This window comes from Pleurodeles waltl, chromosome 2_2 (genome assembly GCF_031143425.1).
Source record: "Pleurodeles waltl isolate 20211129_DDA chromosome 2_2, aPleWal1.hap1.20221129, whole genome shotgun sequence".
NCBI lineage: Eukaryota > Metazoa > Chordata > Amphibia > Caudata > Salamandridae > Pleurodeles > Pleurodeles waltl.
In genome coordinates this window covers 395,745,605-395,757,876 of record NC_090439.1, presented here as the reverse complement: position 1 = coordinate 395,757,876, position 12,272 = coordinate 395,745,605, and the positions used below count along the sequence as shown (strand labels likewise).

The 12,272-nt window shown below is 43.0% G+C and overlaps 1 protein-coding gene across 1 annotated transcript in view; it reads left to right on the top strand.

Moving 5' to 3' along the window:
• Positions 1 to 12,272, top strand: part of DOK6 (docking protein 6) — a gene marked incomplete at its 5' end in the record, with an annotated part of 934,435 nt that overhangs the window by 6,391 nt on the left and 915,772 nt on the right. The gene's annotated exons all lie outside the window — the stretch shown is intronic.

The window sequence follows — 12,272 nt, the reverse complement described above, 5'->3', positions numbered from 1 at the left end:
ATTTTCCACGAGGGCTGAGCTTCTGAATCCTCAGAATTATTGTTCTCTGCATGTTTTTTTGTTGACCCAGTTTACACACAGTAAACAAACCAAGGATGATAATTCACTTATCTGCCTAATATGTCACTTTTAGTGTTAGTCACTAGTTTGTTGTTGGTTGTTGAGGTTCTTTCCTATTAAGTTCTGATGCTGTATCTTAGTTAGAAAGGCAAGCTGAATAGACTTTTTCTAAGTACAGGATGGGATTTTGGGGTTCTTAGACATGGACCTTGTTGTGCTGACCAGGTGAAGTTATGAGTAAGACTTGAACTCAAGTAGGAATTAGTATTATAATACTTGGAATACTCTAGTCCCTATATAAATGGCAGTCAATAATTTCTTCATAATCAGCGATTTGTGGCATACCAAGTTGCTGATTATAAAGGAAAGACATCAGAAGTTTACTATAGAAAGGATATTACAGTTGAGTTATGATATCACAATGCCTGCTGCCAGCAGCTAGGGTGAAAGGCAGGTGAGATCACTGAGCGTAATTAAAGCAGCTATTTAAAGCAGCAAATGGAACTTGCTTTTCTTTCTTGTGCTATGTTTTAATTGCTTACAATGACAAGCAGAGAGAATGTTTTTTTTTTTTACACTCCTTAGATAGAGAAAAGCTAGACTTTTTCTGCATGTTTCTACACGTTCCAAGATAATGCAGTTTTTGTTTTTATAAAAAATGACTTGTATCAAACAGTTTCTGTTATCTGTTTGCAACAAATATCTAACCAGTTTTTTATGTGTTTAATTTTGCTCTAGAGGAATGATTCTCATTCTTTATGTTTGCAAACATGCTTGTTCTTTTATGTGAAAGAGCTGTGCACCAAGGTTTTAAGTGGTTTGTGACAAAGGTGATGATGTGACTATGTATGATATGGGAAAAAGTACTCCGTGACGTAGATGATGAGGATATTGCAAGTCACCTCAGAGTTCATATAACCTTAAAAAGGAACTTGGCCTTTGGCCTCATTTCTCTATATGGTTATGGAACTCCTCAGTGACTTGCAATATCTTTATATAATGTAACATAGGGAGTACATTTATCCCTTATGTTACACGCTTCAGTTTGAAATGAGTGAGGTATGTATTACAACATTTCACTGGTCAGCCTGGTGGAAACAGTGTTGCGGAATGAGCCTTGTCTCCCTTAATAGAGCCGAGGCCAATGCCATTTCACACCAGCACTCTCAGAATGCGCACTGTCTGCAAAGCATTCTGAAGGTGCCGGCAGGGGGAGCCCTGCACTGCCCATGCCATGGGCATGGATATTGCAGGGGCCCCCAATACTGGCTTTCCGCCAACCTTTCCATGGAGGTGAAACCACCATGGAAAGGCTGGCGGAAAGAGGAGTCGTGAGCAGCCACAGCAGTGCTTCCATGGGCACCGTTGTAGCTGATCATGACTCCAACCGCTGCCAACCCATCAGGATCTGTGATCCTAGTGGTGGCAGCAGTCCCTGGTAGTCTGACTGCACATGTTGTAATCTGTTGGTCAGACCACCAGGAGTGCAGCAGTCTAACTACCACTGTGGGTTTTGACGGTCCTCAGACTGCCAAAATCATAATGACCCCCTCTGACACATTTCCTTGCTGGTCATCTGACAAAAGACAGTGAGGATTTTCCGAGCTTTAGACCACCTGTGAAACTTTATGTCATCAAACTTTGATGAGACTAACGAAGACCTTTGATGAATATCTTAAGGCTTTGGAAGAAAGAAACTCTTACCATGTCTTTCTACTATGTGACGTCTTCATGGACGTGTGTTGTAGTTTGACTCTTGCACTAGGCAAGATTGCTGGTTTAGGAATGATAGCACTTTTGTTTGTAGGTGACTAGGCCAATCCTACAACAAGCTACAACTGTTGTCCCAAACCTCCTGGCTTACAAGCAGTATGGCACCAAAAACCCAGATAGTAAAAGGTGATTTGTGGCAGCCTTTACTCATGGACTGAAGAGTGCAACAACTCAAGGCAGTCATGGTTAAACAAAGGTTCCCCTTTCCTCACATGAGAAACAAGTCTCAGTCACACACAGGCAATGAAGGAGATGCAGTTAAGTTTTCAATGGGTTTTATCAACAAGACTGCAATCTACTGTAAAATGCATGGGCTTCAAACATTAGGATAATGAACAATGCAAGAAGCCGAATGGTAAAACTGAGAGTTGTGAATTTTAAGGCTCCCACCATCTTGCAATAACATAAGAAGTGAAATAGGCCATAATACCCTAGCGTGATGAACCTAATCTCGAACCTAAAGAGAGGTAGGTGTCTTAAACCTAATCTGCTAGGATCAGGTCCATGAAAAGAGCTTCCTAGGAGAAATACGTAAATCTAGAAGTAGGACAAAGTCCTTGGAGGAACTCATAAGACTCTGGGCTTACCCAAAAAACAAACGTTTTTTTACACATCTCCAACATAATTAATGAGCAAAAGTTGCAAACTCATAGTGGTGTGACTAATGAAAGCACATTCCAAATAAATCAACAGTTTACACGTCATATAATTCACATTAAAACTAACTTTACAGAAGTTTCCAACAGCTTCTACACTATTGCTGTCTGGAGATACACAACACATTATGTTACATTAGCCAAACAATAGCCAGTAGAAAATATTTTAACTAGGTTCATCATGAAGCTACAGCGGAAAAGGACTTAAAAAACAATACATGCAGAACACAAAGCATGTTTCATTCACAGTACATGAGCTTGAGGAAAATAACTATTTATTTCACAACGTTCTGTGCTCTGTGAAGACTGCAAAAACAGTGAGAGAGAAAAATCATGTTGCTAACTTTGATTGTGAGGGTAAATTAGCAGGAGCAGTTTGAACAGTTTATGAGAAACAACATCCATGTTAATAAAATGGTGTCCTGGTGGACAATGTGCCATAATTAAAACATATTCCTAAACACACTTCTAAATGACTAAGTGATATTTTTTTAAGTGCAATACTATTTACGACTAAATTTCATAATTAAATTATTAACATTCAAAATAATTTGTCAACCAAGATTTCTCATATAAGAAAACCTCTACATCTGTAATATTACCTTTCATGTGCAATATGTTTTTATATATTTTTTTAACGGAATTGACGTTTGTGGAAGAAAACCCAGTTTCTTGGTATAATACTCCATTTGATGTCTGCTCTGCTCCTCATGTACAATTTGCATCCTGGTCCTCTTCAGAAAATCTGTGCCTTAACCAGCAATAGTTTTGTACACTGATGAATGCCCACCACTTGTCCATTATCCGCAATAGTAATTTAAACTGAGAAGTGGGAGATGAATGAAGCACAACCTTTGCCAGTCTTTTAACAGCAACCACCCAGACAAAGGAAATTGCAAAGGAGGAACCTGGTCACCCAGGTAATCATGTCGGTCCATTATTAATTAGTCAATTTTTATTTCATACAACAGAAACCAATACATATAAATAAAAATACAGAATATAATAATAAAAAAATGACATTGCTTATGACATTTTTTTTTTTTTAACCAACCGAGACATATTGGTGGAAATTCCAAACATAAATCACATAAATTAGAGATCCTCTGCTCTTGAACTTGTAAATGCAGAGTATGGATAATTGTAATTCAACTTAAAGTACTTATAATTCAGCTGAAATGTATCAGCACTTATCAATATAATGTTAGAAGATATTGGGCAAAGATCTTTGTCAGATGCACTTTTGCTTACCTGTCTTAAAGTCAAAATCAATAAGCCAAAAAAGTTTCACTGAGGATTAGTATATAGTTCTGCAATTTAGCAAAAATACACATACAATTTCTGGAATTTTCAAATGAATTTAGGCTTTATATTCTGTCTATTAATTTCTTAATGTGACATCACTCAGACATAATCATGGAAATCTCTTAATTTAGAAAGTCCAAGGAGATAAACACATGGGGAAATCATAAATTGAAATGTCTAGACATTGCTTATGAATCTAATAAATGTGATACTGTGCAAATGTGATAAACACAAATGGTCATGTAACATTTAAATTATCAATGTTCTTAACTAAAGAGAAACAACATAACAGTATGGCTTCAACTTTAACCCTTGCCTGCTAATGACCCCCTCATATACATTTCCATAGGGCAAATTCACAAGTAGGGATTGGGCACAAATATTGCTTGCATCTGATTCTAGTAATTCCATCTAGATTGTCATGTGGGACTTAGTGCATCTATCATTCTCAAATAAAAGACACTATGGCGGTCATTCTGACCGCGGCGGGCGGCAGTCGCCGCCCGCCATGCGGTCACCGGCGAATGACCGCCCCGTGGTCAAAAGACCGCGGCGGCCATTCCAACTTTCCCGCTGGGCCGGCGGGCGCCCTCCAAAAGAGCGCCCGCCGGCCCAGCGGGAAAGCCCCTGCAACAATGAAGCCGGCTCCGAATGGAGCCGGCGGAGTTGCAGGGGTGCGACGGGTGCAGTGGCACCTGTCGCGATTTTCACTGTCTGCTAAGCAGACAGTGAAAATCTTTGTGGGGCCCTGTTAGGGGGCCCCTGCACTGCCCATGCCAGCAGCATGGGCAGTGCAGGGGGCCCCACGACACCCGTTCCCGCCATCCTGGTTCTGGCGGTGAAAACTGCCAGAAACAGGCTGGCGGGAAGGGGGTCGGAATCCCCATGGCGGCGCTGCAAGCAGCGCCGCCATGGAGGATTCCCTGGGCCAGGGGAAAACCGTCAGGAAACCGCCGGTTCCCCTTTTCTGACCGCGGCTTTACCGCCGCGGTCAGAATAGCCCAGGAAGCACCGCCAGCCTGTTGGCGGTGCTTCCGCTGCCGTCCGCCCTGACGGTCAGAGACCGCCAGGGTTGGAATGAGGGCCTATGTCTACAATTAAACCGTTTAAGTTAGTAATTTGTGGACTTAAATCCAAAGAAATAGGATTCTCTTCCTCAGCGCCTGTGGCTTCTACCCATTGTGTGAAATTATGGGAAGAATCTGACAAGTTTTAATTTTGTACTCCTTCTTGAGCTATGATTTTATGTTTTGTAGTTGTGTGGTGAGAAATACTTTTGAAGTATTTTTAGTGTATTTTTATACATATTTCGTTTGTTCTGATAATTTTAGGTTCCTTAATATTTGGCATAATTTGCTAGTGCATTTACACAAGTAATCTATTCACATTTTGTCACTAAATTATTTTAATGAGGAGACAAGTGCAAATACAATGCCTACCCTATTTGAAACTATTTAGTGATTTTATCATATTATAATGTTTTGTATAGCCAAAAACATACACTTTATTTATAATACATAGGGTTAGAGAGATTCACAAAGACACTGTACCAATAAGCATGAAATTTGGCAGACTTAAAACAGAAAGTAATATGAGGAGTATCAAAGAAACATGATTTTTTCTATTATGAAGTAATGTACAATAAACAAATAAAGTATAATCTTAATATGAGGCTTGAAAATGTAATTTTTTGAGCTCTTTTGGCTTTGATTCACAAATTAGACTTATTGGGCCCATTCACAAATCTGTTTCTTATTGTAAGATTGATGTACTTCCACAAACAGCCCCACATCCGAGTACAGACAAACTTTTGTATTTCACAAAAATTGATTTTGGACTTCTAAATTGATTAACCTACAGGGAGGTTTATATGTGACTAAATCTGCTGGGAATGGGGCATGGACATTTGATGGGTGGGGGGGTTGACCTATAATTATGTGAGCATTCACAAGCATGCACATATTTGAGTAGCCACAATCTCTTATTCAAGCCCTTGATGTCTGGGAAGCAGTGCTAGATTTGCTCTGATCAAGAGCAGGAATAAATCCCTTACCATGGCTCAATATTTGTAGAAATGTAGGAGAGGGGAAATAATTCTATGTGGAGAAGAAAAATTTTTTTTTAGCAAGTTTATTTATACTTGTCTCTTTTTGTTCATGAGAAAGTATATGTGCCTATTTGTGCAGGAGAAAAAGAGATTCAATAACTTCTTCAGGAGTTACCTAGTAAACCACTCGCTGGTGCTTCTTCCCAAGTATCTTTTGGAAAGTTTAAAGTTTTCGAAAGTTATAAATCTACAATCATCCAGAACCATGTTGTGATGCTGGGGTTCCTCCTGGTGTATGGAAGTACTCAGAGCCAATATGGTTATTTCCTAGTTGTGTTTATTAGGGAGGATTTAGACAGGCAGAGAGTGACTGAACAATCTGTGTTCCTCCTTGAAGATGATCCTCTAAGGGGAGCACTTCGTCTTGTTCTGACGTCCACTGTCTTCCCCTCGGTACAAGAAAAGATTAAGCGCCAGGTGAGACACAACTCTACTTGTGTAACTAATTACACCACGTGGTTTAGTGTGCAGATAAGAGTGACGGGAAAGGTGATGCATGGCCCAGTTCATGCTCAGGAAATAGAAGGAGAAGGCTGAAAAGAGATTCCGACTCGGTTCGGGGCCAGAATGGCACCTCATCTTGGCATGCCTAAAGGAAACAGTGCAGTTAAGTGCACGGCCCTCCCTTTGTTTATCACCCAGCCAGTCTATTGTGACTTTCCTCCAGTGGGTGCTTTCCCTGCCGAGGCCCTCAAGCAGCTACGCACCTGGGATAGCCATGCTCCTCATGGAGCATAGCTGGCATTTGCATTCACCCGGCATCATCTCCCTTCTTCGGCTGCAGGGCTCTCCTCGCTGGTTCAGCTCTCCTGCTACCGCTGCAACGACAGGTTTGAGTACGACTCTGGTGTTCCAAACTAGATGCCTCTCCTCTGTCGTCACGTCGTCTCCTCAAAGTGTCCATGGAAGTTCCTTTCGGGAATTGCCAATGCTGACCTCTCTCTCTCCCTCTGAGTTTTTACTGTATCACTTCCCACAGCTCAGCCTTACGGCCCCACCCCCTGCCCAAAGGAGAAGCCATTTTTAAGGGGACCGCATCTGGGTGATAAGATGTCCTGTTTTCTGATAGTCCTTACATTTAAAGATAAAGGGGGCCATGGTAGGAACCCCGGTAATTTCTTGTGCCAGTGACACATGTCTAGCCCTACTCCTTTGGGTGCAGATCTATGATGTTTTCAAATAATCAGACCCATATTACTAGAGTCACAAGAGTCAGGCTCCATATATTGACAGATGTGGTGTGTGTATTGGATCATTCTAGGTCCATCAACTGTTGTGGTAGGTAACAAGGCAGAAATTCAGTTGGCAATGGTTTCCAGGCTCTATTATGGCAGAGGCACACATCAAATCTAATCAGGTGCAATATTTCTATGTTGTTATGGATATTAAATGTCTATTTTGCTTCTGGATATTTTCGATGAGTTTATAGATGTCATGTACTACAACAAATCAGCAATTAAAGAAGAGGCTAGAGGAAAGAGAAATAATGGTATGTAATACTTTCTAATTGGTACAGTTACAGAAAAGGAAGAAAGTTGAACAAGCGCTGTAAAAAACATATACTGCACTGTGATTATGATTTGCAATTTTTCCACAAAAGGAGGCCTAATAAAACTTCTCAGTTTGATCTAGAAAGAAATATTGTTTTGCAATGAGCAGCAATTAAGTGATGAAAAATAACAAAGGTGACCCTAGAAGTCATAATTTTATGAAGTTAGGTTGTGTGTGTATGACTTTCACAGACTGTTATTTCTGGGGACTAAATAAATGTCAAGCAATACTTCTGAAAATTTATGCAAATTTTTGATTTCAATGTATGCTTCTTTTCATCACCGTAGCAAGAAGTCACCTCTCTATGACCTGGGCCTGGCTATTTTTGCCTCAGGCAGCAGCACACAGCAAGTGTGCTGCCTGAGCACTGTATCATTCCACAGAGCTGCTTGAAGCACCTTATCGCACTGCAAACAGCTACTGATTATTAAAAATGGGGTTTCTGGTTGGCTAGGGTGTGAACCTCAGCGAGGCAGAACCCACCCACTCTTGTCAGGGCAAGGGAGTTACATGTCCAAGATAACCCCTGCTAACCCCCTTAGTAGCTTGGCATGAGCAGTCAGGCCTATCCCAGAGGCAATGTGTAAAGTGTTTGCACAACACATGTGACGCAATATCCCCACCACCAAGGAAACACAACACCAGATTATATGAAAACATACTGTATTGTACACAACGCAAGTATTAGACCAAACATCACATATCAGTACAATCCTGCTACCTTAGCATGTTACACATTAGCTACTCTGCAAACTAGCAGTAGTCACATATAACACACAGGTCTGCAACATAAGCAGTAGTCAGGAAACACGTTATTACACCAAAGCACTTATCATAAGAATATCCTAAACGCCCATAGTAGGAACATTAGAAAACATATAACAATACATATTAGCATGTTATGTCCATTTAAGGAACATGTGCACACCTATATAAAAACATCATCAAACAGGTGGGCAATATATAAATCAGCAAAGTCTCTAAAAAGAACCTATGATCTATATTGTCCTGTTAAAAGTACCTGGTTTGATGAAGCAGGTACCTCTAGTGCCTAAGACAGCATGAGGGGGACCCCCGGCACTTCTACACTCACCACGGGGGCCACACAGTGCTCCTGGGGGAGAGGGGTGGTGGGCACCCTCTCCTTGCCAAAAACAGGCCCCTCAGGGGACCCGCAATTTAGATGGGGACCTGCTTCAGCCTCCCCACACCTGTCCTCGTGGTGGGGGCCAGCGAGGTCCAACCACAAACAGAAGCGAACAGAAGGAGAGCCTCCATTGAGGTCTCCCTTCTGGGTTAAAAATGCCCGATTTGTAAACCGAACACGGAGCGTCCTGCTCCTACCGTGGAGACTGGGGAAGGGGGCACACCCCGCGCCTTCCCCGAGTCCTGTGAAGTTGGGGTCAGCCGCCCTTGTCCCCGGTGTGGCTGCTGGTGCAAAGCAGGGAGAGGTCGCGCCTCTCCCTCACGTGCTGGGCTCATCTCTGGAGCCGTCCTTGTGCCTCCCGGGTCGCGGTGATCCCCTTGGCAACAAGGGAGCCAGCGTGGACCCCAGGGGCACTAATTGGATCCTCGGGTCCCCAGGGGCACTGAGAGGAGCACGCCGGCTCCTCTCCTTCTCCTTGGGTGCCCCGGGGGTTAATACACAGCACGCTCCAACGCGTTCGAGTGAGAAAAAGACCCGACTGCGGCGGTGAAGTTTCTGGGCAGCGCAAGGTGCTCTTTGAAAAGCGCTCAAGCTCTCCACTTCGGCCCGGCTGCGGCGGTGATTTCCCCGAGTTGTAGAGCGCTTCCAAGCGCTCTAAGGACCACAGGAAAGTGTCTCAGAGCAGACACCAGCAAGCGCCCCTCCTGGTGCACAGCACCATTTTAAGGAAGGGCCTTCCAGGCGCTAGGAAGCACTAATCAAGCACTCTTCATGCTCCCTGTAGTTGCAGGGGTCAGGGGCCACAGCACCCTGCCCCTGGGGGGACAAAGCTTCAAAGAAAAGGTCCACAGGGGGACAAGGTCCAACAACAGGCCAACGCAAAGAGGATGCAAGCAAATGGTAGTCCTTTACAGTGACCAGGCAGGTCACAGGTCAGCACAGCAGCAGCAGTCCATGGCGGTTCCTGGTGAGTCCTTCCAGCCTTCTGTGTCTAGTTCCCAGATAATTCAAAGAGTCTCCAAATTGTGAGGAAAATTCCCTTGTAGTTATACTCAGTCCTTACAATGTTTTGCAGTGGTAGGGAGAGGAGGTTCCAGCCAGTTACAACTGGTTCTGGGAGTGTCCCCTCTCTCCTCTAGCACAGGCTCCAAACATCAGTGGGTTGTTAATGACCCTTTTGTGTGAGGCCAGGGTACAGCCTTTACAAATGTAGGTGTGCCCCGCCACTCCTTTCTCTCAGCCCAGGAAGACTATTCAGTATGCAGATGCACCTCTGTGACACCTCCACCCTCCCTGTGTTCAGGCTGTCTGAAAAGTATGCACAAAGCCCCAACTGTCACTCTGCCCAGACGTGGATTATAGTCAAGCTGCAACACACTAGAGTCATAAGCACAGAGAAACACGCACTTTCTAGAAGTGGCATTTCTGTAATAGTAATAAAAAATACACCTACACCAGTAAGCAGCATTTATTATCACCATCACAACCATACCAAACACGCCTACGCTACCCGTCTTAAATCAGACAATACCCTTTACACATAAGGCAGGGCATTTCTAATGCAATCCTATGAGAAGGCAGCACTCACAGCAGTGAGACACCAAGTTAGGTTGTTTGTCACTACCAGGACAGGCCACGCAACCTGGCACATGTCCTGCCTTCTACATACATGGCACCCTGCCCATAGGGCTAGCTAGGGCGTACCTTAGGGGTGACTTACATGTAGTAAAAGGGGAGTTCTGGGCCTGGAAAGTACATTTAGATGCCAGGTCCCTGTGGCAGAAACCTTCTCAAACAGGCCCTGCGCTAGCAGGCCTGAGACAGGTTTGAAAGTCTACTTCAGTGGGTGGCGCAAGCAGCACTGCAGGCCCACTAGTAGTATTTAATTTACAGGCCCTGGGTATAGAGATACCACTGTACAAGGGACTTACAGGTAAATTAAATATGACAATTAGGTATAAGCCAATCATACCAACTTTAGTTGGGAGAGCACCTGCACTTTAGCACTGGTCAGCACTCATAAAGTGCTTAGAGTCCTAGAGCCAACAGTGAGCGGTCAGAAAAAAATAGGAGGAAGGAGGCAAAAAGACTTGGGATGACCCTGCGTAAGGATAAAAGTCCAACACTGATTGTGTAGGATTCAGTATTTTAGTGGGCTGATGCGGACACCAGCACTAAAATGTGATTAAGCAGACAAGGATGGAGTTTGCACTATGCTAAGGGATGGTGCAAACCTTAAGCCTCATCTGTACCCAACTAAATGCATCTTTGACTCAAACTAAAGCTTAAAATCAACAACTACATGGCATATCAACAGCAGTGAAGCATATATTGTCCCACAAAAATGGCAGAGATTAGTAGATGTGCAAACCACAAGGTTTCCTAGCAGGTTACTAATTTCAAACTCTAAACAATCAAAGTAGTCTAAAAATAAGAATCACCTGGCTGCAGCATAAATTACATTAATCCAAGCAAGTCAGAACAGCAAATACAAAGTCAAGTTATTTAAGAATTATTGTTGGCAAATCATAACAGAATTGGTTCCCTAGAAGGGAAACTTCCTAACATTAAACGAAACATTCTAAAATAACATTTCAATAGTGAAGTTGGTAGGTTAAGGCAGCAGATGTAAAGGTTCCAATCAAGGAAGAACTGTGATTGCTCAAAAGATTAACTGTATGGAATAAACGAAACATGGGGTCTCAAAAGTGTCAAAAGGACATCCGCCTTCAAAGGTGCACAGGAGCAAGTCTAGCTATCTAAAATCAGTGATACGTGCTTAAAACATGAAATTCAACGGGGAAGTCACTCCTATAGTCACTCCTATAGTTCCCAAAGAGAAGGAACCATTCAAAACAAATATTTGGAAAACACTCTGCGCGACCCTCTTCTCAGGAATCATAACAATGGAAGATTTTCAAGTGCCATGGTCTTCCCAGTATTGCCCAAGGGAAGATTCTTCTGTAGCTTCCCCTCTCATGCACAGGTGCGAGTATTTACTGTTTAGCTCATTAAAACATACATCTAGTGGCCTTCACATACAATCTAACAATAACAGTAAGGTTAAAAAAAACACTGCTTGATCTAGGCATCCAGAAAGATAGAAAAGATTATGCACAGCAAGCTGAAACACATTTCCTTTGAAATGGAGGCTTTCAAATCGAGGCCTAGTGTAACTATGGTTAACTTTAACTTGACACCCTATAACTATGATTAACTAATAATGTGAAAATCAGGCTAAATAAAAAATCACAATGTGAGCAAGCAAAGTTTATGGGCCCACCATCCAGGCTACCTCCCCGCCGGCCCCATTAAGAGTTTCCCACTAGGTCAGCAGGCGGAAACCTGAGTTTCTGCCCACTGGACTAGCGGGAAACAGCCTACAGTATTGTCTGTGGCTCGTAATCAAGCCACGGCAATGCTGTAGAGCGCAGGATGCACCAGCACTCTCGCAATGTTCACTGTCTGCAACAGTAAACCTTGTGCTAATGCTAACCAGGGAGGCCCCTGCACTTCCCATGCCACCACTGCACCCGTTCTCTGACAGCATTTTCATGGCGGTGTTACTTCCAGACCACCGCATTGGCCTTCCTCAGGTCTAGCAGTATAGTGACAGCCAGACTCATAATGAGGCCTAATGTGTGAAATTTAATAATGTGTATTCAAATAATAG